The sequence below is a fragment of the Vombatus ursinus genome, unplaced genomic scaffold (assembly GCF_900497805.2).
Source record: "Vombatus ursinus unplaced genomic scaffold, bare-nosed wombat genome assembly UNPS02007496.1, whole genome shotgun sequence".
Taxonomy (NCBI): Eukaryota; Metazoa; Chordata; class Mammalia; order Diprotodontia; family Vombatidae; genus Vombatus; species Vombatus ursinus.
Genome location: NW_020947274.1, coordinates 2,026 through 7,442, shown reverse-complemented (window position 1 = coordinate 7,442; position 5,417 = coordinate 2,026). Strand labels below are relative to the sequence as shown.

Sequence of the window (5,417 nt, the reverse complement as noted above, 5' to 3'; positions counted from 1 at the left end):
ACCGCCCTCCCCGTACACATCTGCCGCCCTCCCCGTACACATCTGCCACCTTCCCCATACACAGGCACACACTGGCCCGGGCCTTCTGCCCTTTGGCCGTGGGCGCTGTGGAAAGGATTAACTGAGGTCAGCAATTTTCTTCCAGCATCTAGCATTCTGGGCACTCAGTCAGGAGTAGGCCAAAGGTGTACGTGTCTGGAGTGAGAGGGAAGGGAGTGATTCAGAGTCCAAAGGGCCTAGAATGTGCAGGGCAGGTTGGAAGGCTTGTAGTTGATGACTCCCAGCCTATCCAAGTAGTATCTAAGTAGTTGTGTCTTCTGTACAAGACTAGAGGCACTAGAACTGGACCGACAGCCATCGGGAAGTGGGGAGGGGGCCTGAGGGTCTAAGTGGTATGGGGATTCTGGGGCCCCCCTGGGTGGGGATGGGGGGAAGTTGGCATCTAGCTGGGAGGGGGGCACGGGCAGGATGAGTGGGGGAGAAGAGCCCCACTGCCAGCACCCCCCAGAGGGGATCTGGGCAGGGGGGAAGGTTGCCCCTTGATAGCAGCTGCCCTCTGTGAGGTTTGGGTTGCTGGGGGAGGGGTAGGGAGGGGCAATTTCCCCCCCTCCCAGCTGCTGTTCCTCTTCATCTGTCTTAGGTGAGCATAAGCGCTTTGACGGCAGGAACTTTTTCATTTTGTCTTTGTGACTTGCACATAGTAGGTGCCTGTTGAATTGAATTAATTTCTTTTGGTCTGTTTACTCATCTATAAAATGAAGGTGTCCACTTTCTCCAGGTCCTTCCAGCTTTGACATTCCATGACTTGCCCATATTGGTACCCAAGAGAAGGACTGGTAAAAATGTTCATGAGTCTGATCAGATCATGGAACTTTCTGGGTCAGGGACCTGGCCTGGCTTAGCCTGATCCGGCCTACTTAATGACTCAAGCCTGTCTCTTTCCCCATGTAGGCCCCCTTCGCAGTGAGAATGGGAAAAGTGGCCATTGACAAAGGAATGGAGGTGAGAATCAGGGTGGGGCCTGGCAAGGACTAAGGTGGGACCCAGGAGCTGCAAGCACAGGCTTCTAACATGGAGTCAGACAGGGATGACTGAAAGTAGAGCTGGCATGGTATGGGGAAGAAAGTCCTAGCTCTGCCATCAGAGGACCTCGGTTCAAATACTAGCTCCCTTACTCACTACCTGTGTGACCTTGGGCAAATCCGTTTCCTGGGCCTCGGGGTTTCTCCACCAGGAGGGTGAACTAGATCAGTGCTTCTTAACCTTCTTTTTGTGTCCTGTACCCATTAGTACAGTCTGGTGAAGCTATAACCCCTTCTCAGAATGATGTTTGTAGATGCACCTAATTCTTAGGATTGCAAAGGAAACATTTTATTGAAACATAGTTATCCAAATTAAAAAATCAAACAAGTACATGATCCCCCAAGTTAGGAGCCCGAGAACTAGAGGGCTACCATCCTCTGCTCTCAACTACCCTTGGTCGCCACCTTGGGGGAAGGGGGAAGATTCCTAAGGCTGGTACTGCATGAAAGCCCCAGAGGACAAGCAGAGATGGCTAGGACTGGAGAAAATAGTTACCCAGTAGCTCTATGCTGAGGAGGAGGCTGGGGTCCATGACATTAGACAGACTGTGGGTACATGATCCCTGGGACCAGGGAAGGATGAGGAACAAGTAAGATGGCTCACTCTGGGAGCTGAGGCTGTGCCAAGCCCCCTCCAGGGTTCAGCCAAGAGTCTGTTCCTGATCTGGAGCCTGAGTATTGACACAGGAGGCAAGATCTACCTGCTAAGAGCATTAGCTGGCCTCCAGGCCCATATCTGTGCCTGGTCCTGCCTTGTGTGCTCACAGCCCAGGCCTCTGTTCCTTCCCTTGGCCCAGGCACTGAACTGGCGGCACCTGGACCTCTCTCAAAGTCAAGCTAGCCCACCTTGAGGGTCTGGAAGGACACACAGGGACCCTCTGAAACTTCAAGGCAAATGGAGGAGAGGGAAGTTGTCAGGCTATAGGCCCGAGCCTAGCCTAACCCTAACCCTGCTGAGCCAGGCCACAGGGATCAGAGTTGGGCTTTAAAGTCTCTGATGTAGACTCAGAGATCCTGGCTCTGCCCCTTCATCCTCAGCAAAATTAGAGTGTTGGAACATAGCAGGGCTTCAGCTTTTCTGGGTCCAGGACCCCTTTGCAGTCAGTCTGGTGAAACCTATGGACCCCTTCTCAATTATGTTTTTAAAAGCATCAAATAAAATACATGGGATTACAAAGGAAACCAGCTCTATTGAAATCGGTAGCAATGTATGTTTTTTGCTTTTCTTTCTCTTTTTTGGTGAGGCAGTCAGGGTTAAGTGACTTGCCTGAGGTCACACAGCTAGTACCATGTGTCTGATGCCAGATTTTTGAACTTTTGAACCGGTGCTCTATCCACTGCACCACCTAGCTGCCCCTAGCTATATATTTTTTAAAAAGCTCATTGGACCCCAGGTTAAAGACCCATGGACTAGAGAACTCTAAAATATCTCTGATACTCCTTGTTCTAAGGAAGTTTGCTCTGGCTGAGCTAGAGATGCCTCTGTTTCCCCCCCCCCCCCCCCCCCCCCCCCACCCCCCTAGAATGTCATCTGGATCCTGGTTCTACTTCCTCCCTCCCCACAGGTGGACATCGCATCTGGAATGGCCATTGAAGGAATGTGTTATGCCCAGGTAGGTTGTGGCCAGATTACGTGGATCGCCTCCCCCAACTAGCCTGCATTTGGGGTTGGAGCTGAGGAGAGCTGGGTTCGAGTGCTCCCCTTTCCCTCCCTACATAGCCTGTGGTTTCAGGGAAGCCACCTCCCATCCCTGGGCCTTGGTCTCCTTATCCCTCCACTGTGGACAGCGCCCTACTCACATGACATCTAGGAGCTGGGGAGAATCTCACATAGCTTTTGACTCTAACAGTCAGAGCCATCCCACCGTGCAGTGGGCTGCCTGGGGTTGGAGGGAGCTCCCAGGTGGATCCATTGACAGCTGCGTTACTGTGGGGATTCCTTAGAGGCCCTTTCTCTCTCAAATTCAGTGATTCTGTGAGTTGTAATTTGAAGAGGTGAGGAGTGAAGGGCAGCTCTGCCATCAGCCCAGGAGACTTGAATGAGTTGGCCCTGGGCTCGTCATCCATCAATAAGATTTATTAAAGACTCCTGGTTAGATCTCAAAAGGGACTTAGGGTAGGAGAAGCTAGTCTGATCTTCACAAGCTAAGGCCTTTCATTGCCCATGAACTGAAACTGATATCCCCAGGTGGCTGGAAAGCCAGGTGTCAATCATGCGGAGGTAGAGCCCTGGGGTGTGTGTGCTGTGTCTTTATGTCTGTCTGTCTGTCTGTTTAATCCCGTGGGACTAAGGGGTCATTGACCAGAGGCTGTCTTTCCCCACAGTCCCCTAGACATGGCTGCAGGGATCCAGCATGCCAGGGGATGGTGGGAAGAATTATGATCTTGCATTTTTTTTTCAGAACATCCCAACCCGGGACAGGCTGGAGGGCATGGCAGCCTTCCGGGAGAAGCGGCCACCCCGCTTTGTTGGCGAGTGACTCTGATGGTGTTGTTGTGGGGGAGGGGGCTGTCCCCCTCCCTGCAGCTTTGGCTCCCGCAGGCAGGAGCACCTACTACAAGTCAGGTCTTAGAAGCACGTCCTCTGTTCTTCCATAAAGTCCTTCACCTTGGTCAGTAACTACTGTGATTTCTGTTTCCTCTGTGTCATGGCCTTGCTGCTCTGGCACTGGGGCCCGTTGGCCTTCTGCCATCCCAGACACACAGGGTGCATCCATCAGGATCTCTCATCCACCACACCCCTCAGGCTACATGTCTTACAGGTGTGGAAAGACCTCAGGAGGCAGGAGAGACTCGGGGGCCCCTCTCCAGGTTTCATTCTCTCTCTCCATAAAGCAGGGGATTAAACTAAGGTTCAGTCTAACAATTGAGCTAACGATAATAACTGGCATTTATATGGGACTTCTATGATATGAGCTCATGATCCTCACAACAGTCCTGGGAGATGCTACTATTATCCCCACTTTACCGATGAAGAAACTGAGGCCCAGAGAGATTAAGGAACTTGCTAACAAGTGTCTGAAGTAGGATTCAAACACTGTGGCCTACAACCTAGCTGTCTTCTACTGACAGATAGACAGACACCTACAAGGCTGGGGACTTAGGGCTGACATTTTCTGGCCCAGACCCGGGCTCTCTCCTCCTGTACCGGGGGCAGCTTTCTCAGCTTTCCTGGCCATGACCTACAAAAGCCACCTCCATGCTCTTGGCCACGGGTCCCAGAAATGACCTGACAGTATGCTCTTCATGGTGCTTCCACCCCCATCCCCTAGCTGGCATGGTTGCCTGACCACCCTGGGCACCCAGAAAATATGAAAACTGGGCCGTATGGGCAGTGCCCGCCTTGTGGATAGTGCCTGGAGTCCAGGGGGGCCTTGTAGACCAACTAGCACAACACTCATTCTGGGAGCCCCAAGGGGGTGAACAACAGAACGGCAGAGGCAGCATCAGGCGTCCCTTCCTGCCCTCCCAGGTCTCATGGGAGCCCCATAAACAACTCTGTGAGGCAGATGCCACAGGAACTGTTAACTGACACTGGGTGTCACTGGGACCCCACTGGGACCACTGCCGAAGCTGCTGGGGGGCCTGCCTCCCTCATCTCTCCCCAGCCCCATCCAGTCCATCCATCTCCCTCAGCTATCATGATGATCTTCCAAAGCACAGTCTGTCTGAACGTGTCGTTTCTCCTCCAGCCTCCCTTCCCAACCTGACCTCTCCCGCCATCCCAGACTTCGCACGCCGTACTGCCCTCCATGCACGCTATCATCCTGCTGTTTCTCAGAGACAATGCTCAGTGCCCGGCTTCTGCCAGTGCCTCTGCCTGTGCTGTCCGCCACGTCTAGAACACTCCCTCCTTGTCTCCAAGTTCTGGCTTCCTTCCAGTCCCAGCTAAAGTCCATTCTCAGGCCTGCTCAGACTTCGTGTCTTTCCTCTGAGATTCTCCAGTTTACCCGGTCCAGAGCTGGTTTGTATCTAGGTGTTTGCATCTTGTTTCCCCTTCCCCAGGAGAATCTGTGAGCTGCTAGAGGGCAGACACCAGTGTTATTGCCTTTCTTTGTATCCCCAGGGCTTAGCACAATGCCTGACACATAGTAGGCACTTCACAAATGCTCATAGACTCCATTAAACCAAACCAAAAGACAAAAAAAGACACAGCTAAATTAGCTAAATTAGCTAAATTAAATTAGCTAAAGCGAAGCGTGGCAGTCAAGTTGTCTGTGGAGAAGAGTAAGAAGACAGCAAAGATCTAGGCTCCTTTCTCCCTTGGCCCTGTGGACCAGGTCCCTGGAATTCTATGACCTCATAGACTACTTGGCCACTCCTAGATCCCTCCCA

General features: G+C 52.4%; 1 long non-coding RNA gene across 1 annotated transcript; it reads left to right on the top strand.

Annotated features, from left to right (window-relative positions):
• Window positions 1-906: 906 nt before the first annotated feature.
• Window positions 907-4,742, top strand: LOC114033839. The gene is made up of 3 exons (XR_003568042.1): window positions 907-1,002; window positions 2,648-2,695; window positions 3,485-4,742. It is a non-coding gene; the product is annotated as an uncharacterized LOC114033839 (long non-coding RNA).
• Window positions 4,743-5,417: the final 675 nt, after the last annotated feature.